Source organism: Natator depressus, chromosome 6, assembly GCF_965152275.1.
Source record: "Natator depressus isolate rNatDep1 chromosome 6, rNatDep2.hap1, whole genome shotgun sequence".
NCBI lineage: Eukaryota > Metazoa > Chordata > Testudines > Cheloniidae > Natator > Natator depressus.
This window is the reverse complement of record NC_134239.1, coordinates 1,261,626-1,274,582: the sequence shown is the minus strand read 5'-3', so window position 1 is coordinate 1,274,582 and position 12,957 is coordinate 1,261,626.

The following is a 12,957-nucleotide window of genomic DNA, read 5'->3' as shown; positions in this document are numbered from 1 at the left end:
TCAATTTTCATATTGATCCCCATCTTTTCCAATTTAACTAATAATTCCCCATGTGGCACGGTATCAAACGCCTTACTGAAATCTAGGTCAATTAGATCCACTGCGTTTCCTTTGTCTAAGAAAATCTGTTACTTTCTCAAAGAAGGAGATCAGGTTGGTTTGGGACAATCTACTTTTTGTAGAACCATGTTGTATTTTGTCCCATTTACCATTGACTTCAATGTCCTTAACTACTTTCTCCTTCAACATTTTTTCCAAGACCTTGCATACTACAGATGTCAAAGTAATAGGCCTATAGTTACCCGGATCACTTTTTTTCCCTTTCTTAAAAATAGGAGCTATGTTAGCAATTCTCCAATCATACGGTACAACCCCTGAGTTTACAGATTCATTAAAAATTCTTGCTAATGGGCTTGCAATTTCATGTGCCAATTCCTTTAATATTCTTGGATGAAGATTATCTGGCCCCCCCGATTTAGTCCCATTAAGCTGTTTGAGTTTCGCTTCAACCTCAGATATGGTAATATCGACCTCCATATCCTCCTTCCCATTTGTCATGCTACCATTGTCCCTCAGATCCTCATTCATCTTATTAAAGACTGAGGCAAAGTATTTGTTTAGATATCGGGCCATGCCGAGATTATCCTTGACCTCCATTCCATCCTCAGTGTTTAGCAGTCCCACTTCTTCTTTCTCGGTTTTCTTCTTATTTATATGACTATAGAACCGTTTACTATTGGTTTTAATTCTCTTTGCAAGGTCCAACTCTACTTGACTTTTAGCCTGTCTCACTTTATCCCTATATGTTCTGACCTCAATAAGGTAGCTTTCCTTGCTGATCCCTCCCATCTTCCACTCCCTGTAGGCTTTCTGCTTTTTCTTAATCACCTCTCTGAGATGCTTGCTTGCTCATCCAGCTTGGTCTACAACTCCTGCCAATGAATTTTTTCCCCTTTCTTGGGATGCAGGCTTCCGATAGCTTCTGCAGCTTCGATTTAAAATAATCCCAGGCCTCCTCTACCTTTAGATCTATAAATTCTTCAGTCCAATCCACTTCCCTAACTAATTTCCTTAATTTTTGAAAGTCAGCCCTTTTGAAATCAAAAACCTGAGTTGCAGATTTATTTTTCTTAATCCTTCCGTTCAGTTTGAACCGAATTAGCTCATGATCACTTGAGCCAAGATTATCCCCTACAACCATTTCTTCCATGAGGTCCTCACTACTCACCAAAAACAAATCTAAAATGGCATCCCCTCTAGTCAGTTCAGCAACTACTTGATGAAGGAATCCATCAGCTATCGCATCCAGGAAAATCTGAGCCCGATTATTACTTGCACTCGTCCTCCAGTCTATATCTGGTAAGTTAAAGTCTCCCATGATCACGCAATTTCCATTAGTATTTACTTTATTTAAAACATTAGACTCATAGACTATCAGAGTTGGAAGGGACCTCAGGAGATCATCTTGTCCAACCCCCTGATCAAAGCAGGCACAATCCCCAATTATTTTTTTGCCCCAGATCCCTAAATGGTCCCCCCAAGGATTGAACTCACAACCCTGGGTTTAGCAGGCCAATGCTCAAACCACTGAGCTATCCCTCCCCCCACTGAGCTATCACTCCCCCCCCGACTGAGCTATCCCTCCCCCCAGGGAGCTCTATCCATATCCAGATCGGGTCCCGGTGGTCTGTAGCACACCCCAAGCACTATCCCGGGGGAGGCTCGAGTAGTTTTCTTCCCCAATGTCATTTGTGCCCAGACGGACTCTGTCTTATCCATCCCATCGCTTCTTATTTCTTTACATTCTACCTCCTCATTGATAGACAATGCTACTCCACCACCTTTGCCTTTATTTCTGTCTTTCCTAAACAGCACATCCCCTTCAATACCTGTAGTCCAGTCGTGACTGCTATTCCACCATGTTTCTGTTATCCCTAGAATATCTGGTTTCACTTCCTGCACCAGTCGCTCTAGATCCTCCATTTTGTTACCTAGGCTCCTCGCATTGGTGTACGAGCATCTTATTTTTTGCTGTTTGGCCTCGCTCTCATTCCTTACCCGATTGGGCACGGTCATTCTACAGCCAGTAGGATCTATTGGACTGGTATCCACACTGCCCTTCCTCCTTATAGCCATTCTCCTACCCACGGCTGTATCCTTTCTTACTTCGTTTTCTTCTCCTCAATGCTAAAATGCGGCGTGGAGATTAACTGGACATTTCCCAACCATCTCCCCCAAATCCCTAGTTTAAAGCTCTCTTAATCAGTTGTGCCAGCCTCCATCCTAGAAGTCTATTTCCTTCCCGACTCAGATGAAGCCCATCCCGAGAGAATTGTCCTCTGTCCATGAATGCCTCCCAGTGGCCAGACATCCCAAAGCCCTCCTTCTAGCATCACTGCCTAACCCATCTGTTGATAGTCAAAATCTTGTCACACCTTTGTTGCCCTTCTCTAGGAACAGGCAGAATCCCACTAAAGATCACCTGAGCCTCGATTTCCTTAAGCGTCTTCCCCAGCCTGGCATAGTCTCCCTTAATACTTTCTAGCGAGAATCTAGCCGTGTCGTTTGTTCCCACATGAAGGATAATTAGGGGATTCTTTCCTGCTCCCTTTAGGATCCTTTTCAACCTCAGGTCTACATCCCATATCTTAGCACCTGGAAGATAGCATACCCTTCTATTCTCTGGATCAGCTCTGGTTACAGGCCTGTCTATTCTTCTCAGTAAATAGTCCCCGATCACATAGACCTGCCTTTTCCTGGTGACGGTGCTGTTCTCCAGTCTATCCCCTGTTCCCTCTGGCGGCAAGTTCTTTCCATTCCTAGTCTCCCTTCTAATCCTCTTCAACCCATCCTGTATCCTCCTGGGGCTCATATTTGGTGTAGTCTCCATTAACTCTTCCCCTTTTCCTATAGGACTAGCTGCTCTTCTCTTCTTCCTTGCCCTTCCACCTTCAGTGACCACCTGCTGAGCCCCTTCTTCATTTTCCAACTCTGCAAACCTGTTCTTGAACTCTATTTCTCCTTCACGAGCCGGTCTTTTCCTCTGCCTGGTTCTTTCAGTCACATGCTTCCACTGACAACTTTTCTCACCCAGTCTCCCCTCAGAATTCCCCAGTCCTGTTTCCATCTGCAAGTCTGAGCTTTTCCCTTCAGATACCCCATGTCTTTGCTCCATACTCTGCTCGAACCCCTTCCTAAACTCAACCAGACTTTCTACCTGCATCTTTTCCTCCATCAGCTCTAGTAGATGGCATTTCATGCCTGCATTTCATGCAGACAAAACTCTTACCAGGTCCCCCCTCCAGGATCATGGAGCTTCCACATCCAGTCATCTCCATTATGTCTTCCACGACATGGGTCACTCCCACTGCTGCCTCTGTGTCTGTCATCGCCTTCCCACCAAAATCCTATTAATATGGGAAACACAAACCACACCAAAACCCCTCCCCCCACAGCAACAACAAACCCCAAACAAGCACCACAAGACAAACTCCCCCTCAGACTCCCGCGTTTAGAGCCCTGTTTGCTGGCTCCTGTGCCGTGGCAGCTGTCACGACGTAAGGGCAGGGAAAATACAGTTTTTGTGGGGAATTTTGAGGGGTGCAAGGACACCACCCAGATCAGCTCTGGTGTGGCAGGACCCTCCAACTACTCCAGGGTCCCGTGGCCAGTCCCTGAGGGGTCTGGCTGGCATTGGTTCTGCAATCACACAGCCTATAAGGTTCTCCCGGCAGGATGCTGTGGTCCATGTACCTGAGGGGCGATAGTACCCGCCGTGACAGTACACCAGACCGTGACCCAGGGAGAGATCCGCAATCTAGTATGGAGAAACCGATGAAGTATTCCTTTAAACCCTCTTTCTCAATGGCCCACAGGCTTTCACTCCTTTGTGCGCTGGTTTCTACCATGGCTAGGAGTAAGAGAGCTAGAAAACGCCATCGTTAACATTCCAGCTGCTTTGGAATTAATGGCAAATGCCACTGCAGAAGACTTATCTGCCCTTCAAATTGAACTAACTCAGGTATCCCAAGCTACATTGCAAAACCGCCTAGCCCTGGACTATCTCCTTGCAAACCAGGGTGGGGTTTCTGCTCTGGTTAACTCAAGCTGTTGTGTATTTGTAAATCAGCACCACAGGGTGAAAACTGACATCCACATCCTCATGCAGCAGGCAGCCCTATTTCACCACACCAGCCTCGACAATACCAGCGCTGGCTTCCAGGAGGTCTGGAACTGGCTCACCTCATGGCTACCGGATGTGGGGGCTTTTCTACTTAATTCTTTTGGCTGTTATTGCTTTTGTGTTATTGTTTGTATGGCTACAATCTTGTGATCTGTGCTGTCGGCAACTGCTAACCCTGCATCGCGGTTAATCAGCCCCGATATCGCTGACTGACATCCAAAAGAAAAGGGGGGACTGTTAAGGAAAAGTTAGCATATGTGACTCCATTTTGGTCTGGGGCCCACTGTTGTCTAAAAGCAAGCACATCATGCACTAGGAGGAGTGTTCCTTAGATCCTGCATTCCTGTGAAAAGCCTCCCCCTTGTTTCCAGCCTGTTTCGACTCCCAGTTTCTGTTCTTTGTCTGTTCCTAACTCCCTGCCTCCTGGCCTTGTGATGTGGGCCTCCCATCCTGACAAGAAAAGTTACTGATGCATTGCTTTAGGGCCATGTTGTGTAGCTGAAGTAATGGTTTAGCACGGGGAATGTACCTAGCAGGGACAGGTAGTAGATAAGGGAAGGGTTTGTCTATTGGCTAATGTTTCCGAGGCACAAGGGCAACATGCTTTGCTAAAAGGTATATAATCTCTGTATAACCTGCATTCGGGGTCCCCTCCTGATTAGCAGGGGGGCACCACGCTCGAGCGTAATAAACTTAATATCTTTGGGAACTCTGCAGTTGTGGACTTTGTTCATGTGCCTCAGCCTACACTCGAACTGCGCGTGACCTATCAGGTATAATTCGCAACAGTTCTTGGTGACCCAGATGGGACTCTAGGCTCGCCCCAACGAGCGAGACCGCACTCCTCCTCTCGGACAGCTCCAGCCGGCACAGGGTGAGTTCACCTTTGAGAACTCCGAGGAGTGGGAGTGTGAGCCGTCGCTTAGGCGATAAGGTGGCACATTTGGTGTCCTTTTTGGTAGCCCATGATGGGTTCTGGGCAGAGTGTAAGACAGGGGACCCCTTTGGCTGAAATTCTCGAGAATTGGGGGAATATTTCTGGTACCCATGGGTTAGGTAAAAAGAAAGCTGTAATCTTGTGCAAGGTTGAGTGGCCAGCACTAACAACTCAAACACCTCTCAAATGGCCACCGGATGGGTCCTTTGCTGGGGAAAAATTAACAGCGCTTAGGAAAAGGCTGGAGGACAAAGCTCCAGCCCAGATGGATTATTGCTTTATATGGGACAACTGGGCTTATGCACGTGCAAAAGGACGTCCTCTTTCCTCCTCCTTTTCTTATTCATCTCAGGGGTCTCCAGACCCGCTCTGTGCTATGCCTGCTTCTGCCCCTCCGCCAGCTTACCCTTGGCTTTCTGACCTGTGTCCAGGACCAGTTGCAAGCCTTTAGACAGGACTTCCAGGCAGAAAAGGAAGCACTGGCTAAGCAAGTACCAGTCCTTCAGAGGCTTGACAAAATTTCACCCTTTGTGCTCAGCATATGCCGTAACAGCAGTGTGTCTGCCATAAGAGGAAATTAAATAGTTAAACCACCAATTGGCCGTGCATTCTCTCCAGTTGACAAGCCTCACGGGGGAGGGCTCGGGTGGCCCTTGTGAGTGAGAATATTTAAGAGAAGAGAGCAGGAGGGCCTGGGGCTAGTTCAGAAGCCCACCCTCCTTGTGAAATTGGTAGTGGGACAAAGCTGGTGCTCCTGGAAGGGACAGTTCAGAGAGAAAAACAGGATCATACCCAAGCAGGCAGGCAACAGATGGAGAGATTGTAAAACAGGTTAGAAACTTGGAGTGGATAGTGGAAAAAGAGGAGTAAATAATTACAGGAATGGGAAATGTAAATCCCGGAATAATTCTTGGAATGGTAAAATCTGAGCTGATTGGGCGTGGTTTTGGGAGATAAGCGAGTGATTTAAGAAAGGAAAGTGAGAAGTTAACTCTGTCGTTGCTGGAGGGAATTAAGCAGTTGAACTTTGTGAAATACAAGAAAGAAAAATAATTCTTGGTTTCTTTGCAGCCATTTTGAGGAAAATGGGGCCTTCTCCAAAGGAATGCAATTATACAGTGCTACTTAACTACTATCTTATCAGGCTCCACGGGGCTACAATAGGTGGTGTCTTCCTTTTCAGGTTGCTGTGTGTTTGACAGCAGGAGTTAAAAGGAAAAGGCAATCAAAAGTCTGGTAAAGTTTATTGTGCCCTTTTTAAAGTAAGCATCTTTAAGCTGTGGATAGCTTTGGATCCAAAAGCAAGCCGGAAAGCATCTGCGTTAATGTAAATTACCTAACTGATAAGGTAGAAGCCACTGAAACCTGGGCTGCCTATGAGACAAATACAAGAAAATATGGATAATTCCTCTGGTTTGCCTGCCATTAACAAGGGTATTTGTGTAAGCAATGACTGACTGCCCAGAAGGGGTAGATCTATGTTCTTTTTGTCTTTCAGAAAATCAGAGAAAACTGATGCCCGCTGAAAAGCCATTCAACATATCATGACTTTACTGGCACAATAGGAATTCTGTTCTGTGTTCTATGTCCTGTCTTGTGTTTGTCTTGTGGCCAGAATTGCTGTGTTTAATTTTTCATAGGACAGTTTAGTTTAAAACTAAATAGAAGGGTTTAATCAATACTTGTTTTATTCAACTTGGAATACAAAGTGTTTGGATAATATCAGGAAAATGTGAAATACTAAAGTTGAATACATTTGCTTAAGTAAGAAAAAGAAATGTCATTGGCCAGATCTTTTAACTGAAAAATTTCTTGTTAAAATTCACACACCAACAGTCTCTGGAAGAGAGGACATGGAAGGTTAACCCACTCCCCATATTATACATGGGATCCTTCTGGCTACCCCAAATTTCGAGCCAGAGGGCTGGGGAGGGAGGAAAGCTATTGGACACCAGAGGTTGTACCAAGTGGACTCCTCAAAAGTGGGTGTGCTTGTCTTGGCTTGTTGCTCCAAAGCTCCGTAATAAAGTCATTTTCCTAGAAGAGTGTATGTGGCATACATTGAACAATAAGACGAAAGTGCTGTATAATGGGTAATATACATGTGTTCATTTTTGAACAAAGGTGTGTGAGTGGAAAGTGAAAGTTTCCTTTGCAGGTTAATAGAAGCCAAGAAGGGGAGAAGAAAAAGAATGGAGGACAAGTTAATTCAACGCTGTAGCTGGCAGGCTCAGTCCAAAGATAAAACGCTGGCCTGCCCAAGGACACTGCTCACAGCTAGCATTTGGCTGACAGCCAAGAAAGAGGGGGCCTTGAATGTGCCCAAGCAGCTGTGAGATCTGCAAAACACTGCCAGACCTTAATGAAATGTGTTAGGTGTCTGCATTTACAGGTGAAAGAAGTCCTGCTCCAAGGATCCTGAGCAAACCTGCCATTTGTTAAAACCAGGTGACTGGGTCTACATAAAGGTCCATCAACGAAAGACTACTCTGGCCCCATGCTGGAAAGGTCCTTATTAAGTCCTGCTAACTACCAACACTGCTGTGAAGTGCCAAGGACTGACTGCCTGGACCCATGCTTCTTACTGCAAAAGGACCCCTCCACCTTGAGATGACTTCACTCGGACTACTGATCAGCCTGTCCCTCCTTCTGGGTGTTTTTCTTTCCTCCTTTTGGACAGCAGGGGAAAGGACAAGGTGAAGTGCTAGTAACCTCTCCCTTGTCCACTGACAGAGCTAACCTGCATTCAGTATTTCCTAAAGAAACCAAAGCAAGACAGGGTGACGTGCTAGTAACCTCTCCCCTGTAGAATGCAAAACCATGACTGTTCCAAGAGAGAAGAAGGAACGCCTGCTCTGCTGAAACCACCAAGATCCAGGGATTCCTGACTGCAAAAGACATTGAGAATTGGCCTTGGTGGTGAAGACGGAGCATTGTACATTGGCAAGGAGGGTTGCAGGATGTATTCTTGGGAATGTGGAGTGAAGGGGTGGGGTGGGTTTAATTCCAGGGGCTGGAATCTGTGCTTGTGGGCAAGTATGAATACCAAAAATGCCTTACAGCCACAAACATTACTCCCACCATCTGCCACCGCTCCTTTCCAGGTAAAGGTTCCTGGATGCATCAAAGCTACGTTAAGTTGGCGCTGGGACCCCCACCTGACCCTGACAAGCCATTGGACAAACCACTTCACGAATGAACTCCACTACCAACCCATGGACTGAGCTTTCCAGCTATTGGGACCTTTACAGCCCACCAGGACTTCTTGTGTTCCTGTTTATTGGACTTACATTGGTGGTGTTGGTTTTTGTATGGTACAGAGGAGGATGCCAACATTAGTATGGTTTGCCTGGGGGGGTCCTCTCCCTATTCCCAAGTCCAGTACAAGGATGGGAGGGCAATAGCTTTTTGAATTTAACCCGTGCCATAAAACAGGGTGTAAATAAAATGCAGTGTTGGATTTGTATTCATACCCCCACAGATTTGGGTCAGGGGGTCCCATTGGTAGGGGTACCTATCCCTCTTAATCAAACACACCAAGCTAAGCTATGGGCAAACACTACATTCAATTGGAACGTTACGATCCAAAGATGGTCTATTGATATAGTGGCCCAGGGTAATTATGCTTTATGTGTGTCATAGATACATAGATACTAAGGTCAGAAGGGACCATTATGATCATCTAGTCTGACCTCCTGCATAATGGAAGCCACAGAATCTCACCCACCCACTCTTGCGAAAAACCTCTCACCTATATCTGAGCTACTGAAGTCCTCAACACGGGGTTTAAGGACTTCAAGGAGCAGAGAATCCTCCAGCAAGTGACCCATGCCCCATTCTACAGAGCAAGGTGAAAAACCTCCAGGGCCTCTTCGAACCTGCCCTGGAGGAAAATTCCTTCCCAATCCCAAATATGTCAATCACCTAAACCCTGAGCATATGGGCAAGATTCACCAGCTAGATACCCAGGAAAGAATTCTCTGTAGCAACTCAGATCCCACCCCATCTAACATCCCATCACAGGCCATTGGGCCTATTTACCATGAATATTTAATTACCAAAACCATGTTATCCCATCATACCATCTCCTCCATAAACTTATCAAGTTTAATTTTAAAGCCAGATAGATCTTTTGCCCCACTGCTTCTGTCAAGGCTGCTTCCCCACTCTGAACTCTAGGGTACAGATGTGGGGACCTGCATGAAAACCTCCTAAGCTTACTTTTACCAGCTTAGGTTAAAACTTCCCCAAGGTACAAACTATTTTACCCTTGGACTTCCACGGCCACCACCAAACTTTATCTGGGTTCCTGAAAAAACGTAGTTTGGACACGTCTTTCCCCCCAAAATCCTCCCAACCCTTGCACCCCACTTCCTGGGGAAGGTTTGGTAAAAATCCTCACCAATTTGCATAGGTGACCACAGACCCAAACCCTTGGATCTTAGAACAATGAAAAAAGCATTCAGTTTTCTTACAAGAAGACTTTTAATAGAAGGAAAGGAATCACCTCTGTAAAATCAGGATGGTAGATACCTTACAGGGTAATTAGATTCAAAACATAGAGAATCCCTCTCGGCAAAACCTTAAGTTACAAAAAAGACACACAGACAGGAATATTCATTCTATTCAGCACAGCTATTTTCTCAGCCATTTAAAGGAATCATAATCAAACACATACCTAACTAGATTACTTACTAAGTTCTAAGACTCCATTCCTGTTCTGTCCCCCAGCAAAAGTATCATCCAGACAGACACAGACCCTTTGTTTTTCTCCCTCCTCCCAGCTTTTGAAAGTATCTTGTCTCCTCATTGGTCATTTTGGTCAGGTGCCAGCGAGGTTACCTTTAGCTTCTTAACCCTTTTCAGGTGAGAGGATTTTTCCTCTGGCCAGGAGGGATTTTAAAGGGGTTTACCCTTCCCTTTATATTCATGACAGCTTCCCTTGGAAGGCTATTCCAAAACTTCACTCCTCTGATCGTTAGAAACCTTCATCTAATCTCAAGTCTAAACTTCCTGGTGGCCAGTTTATATCCATTTGTTATTGTGTCCACATTGGTACAGAGCTTAAATAATTCCTCTCCCTCTCTGGTATTTATCCCTCTGATATATCTATAGAGAGCAATCATATCTCCCCTCAGCCTTCTTTTAGTTAGGCTAAACAAGCCAAGCTCCTTGAGTCTCCTTTCATAAGACAAGTTTTCCATTCCTCGGATCATCCTTGTAGCCCTTCTCTGTACCTGTTCCAGTTTGAATTCATCCTTCTTAAACATGGGAGACCAGAACTGCACACAGTATTCCAGGTGAGGTCTCACCATTGCCTTGTATAACGGTACTAAAACCTCCTTATCTCTACTGGAAATACCTCTCCTGATGCATCCGAAGACCACATTAGCTTTTTTCACTGTCATATCACATTGGTGGCTCATAGTCATCCTGTGATCAACCAATACTCCAAGGTCCTTCTCCTCCTCCATTACTTCTAATTGATGGGTCCCCAGCTTATAACTGAAATTCTTGTTATTAATCCCTAAGTGCATAACATTACACTTCTCACTATTAAATTTCATCCTATTACTATTACTCCAGTTTACAAGTTCATCCAAATCTTCCTCTATGATATCCCGGTCCTTCTCTAAATTGGCAATACCTCCTAGCTTTGTATCATCCGCAAACTTTATTAGCACACTCCCACTTTTTGTGCCAAGGTCAGTAATAAAAAGATTAAATAAGATTGGTCCCAAAACCCATCCTTGAGGAACTCCACTAGAAACCTCCCTCCAGCCTGACAGTTCACCTTTCAGTAGGACCCATTGTAGTCTCCCCTTTAACCAATTCCTTACCCACCTTTCAATTTTCATATTGATCCCCATCTTTTCCAATTTAACTAATAATTCCCCATGTGGCACGGTATCAAACGCCTTACTGAAATCTAGGTCAATTAGATCCACTGCGTTTCCTTTGTCTAAGAAAATCTGTTACTTTCTCAAAGAAGGAGATCAGGTTGGTTTGGGACAATCTACTTTTTGTAGAACCATGTTGTATTTTGTCCCATTTACCATTGACTTCAATGTCCTTAACTACTTTCTCCTTCAACATTTTTTCCAAGACCTTGCATACTACAGATGTCAAAGTAATAGGCCTATAGTTACCCGGATCACTTTTTTTCCCTTTCTTAAAAATAGGAACTATGTTAGCAATTCTCCAATCATACGGTACAACCCCTGAGTTTACAGATTCATTAAAAATTCTTGCTAATGGGCTTGCAATTTCATGTGCCAATTCCTTTAATATTCTTGGATGAAGATTATCTGGCCCCCCCGATTTAGTCCCATTAAGCTGTTTGAGTTTCGCTTCAACCTCAGATATGGTAATATCGACCTCCATATCCTCCTTCCCATTTGTCATGCTACCATTGTCCCTCAGATCCTCATTCATCTTATTAAAGACTGAGGCAAAGTATTTGTTTAGATATCGGGCCATGCCGAGATTATCCTTGACCTCCATTCCATCCTCAGTGTTTAGCAGTCCCACTTCTTCTTTCTCGGTTTTCTTCTTATTTATATGACTATAGAACCGTTTACTATTGGTTTTAATTCTCTTTGCAAGGTCCAACTCTACTTGACTTTTAGCCTGTCTCACTTTATCCCTATATGTTCTGACCTCAATAAGGTAGCTTTCCTTGCTGATCCCTCCCATCTTCCACTCCCTGTAGGCTTTCTGCTTTTTCTTAATCACCTCTCTGAGATGCTTGCTTGCTCATCCAGCTTGGTCTACAACTCCTGCCAATGAATTTTTTCCCCTTTCTTGGGATGCAGGCTTCCGATAGCTTCTGCAGCTTCGATTTAAAATAATCCCAGGCCTCCTCTACCTTTAGATCTATAAATTCTTCAGTCCAATCCACTTCCCTAACTAATTTCCTTAATTTTTGAAAGTCAGCCCTTTTGAAATCAAAAACCTGAGTTGCAGATTTATTTTTCTTAATCCTTCCGTTCAGTTTGAACCGAATTAGCTCATGATCACTTGAGCCAAGATTATCCCCTACAACCATTTCTTCCATGAGGTCCTCACTACTCACCAAAAACAAATCTAAAATGGCATCCCCTCTAGTCAGTTCAGCAACTACTTGATGAAGGAATCCATCAGCTATCGCATCCAGGAAAATCTGAGCCCGATTATTACTTGCACTCGTCCTCCAGTCTATATCTGGTAAGTTAAAGTCTCCCATGATCACGCAATTTCCATTAGTATTTACTTTATTTAAAACATTAGACTCATAGACTATCAGAGTTGGAAGGGACCTCAGGAGATCATCTTGTCCAACCCCCTGATCAAAGCAGGCACAATCCCCAATTATTTTTTTGCCCCAGATCCCTAAATGGTCCCCCCAAGGATTGAACTCACAACCCTGGGTTTAGCAGGCCAATGCTCAAACCACTGAGCTATCCCTCCCCCCACTGAGCTATCACTCCCCCCCCGACTGAGCTATCCCTCCCCCCAGGGAGCTCTATCCATATCCAGATCGGGTCCCGGTGGTCTGTAGCACACCCCAAGCACTATCCCGGGGGAGGCTCGAGTAGTTTTCTTCCCCAATGTCATTTGTGCCCAGACGGACTCTGTCTTATCCATCCCATCGCTTCTTATTTCTTTACATTCTACCTCCTCATTGATAGACAATGCTACTCCACCACCTTTGCCTTTATTTCTGTCTTTCCTAAACAGCACATCCCCTTCAATACCTGTAGTCCAGTCGTGACTGCTATTCCACCATGTTTCTGTTATCCCTAGAATATCTGGTTTCACTTCCTGCACCAGTCGCTCTAGATCCTCCATTTTGTTA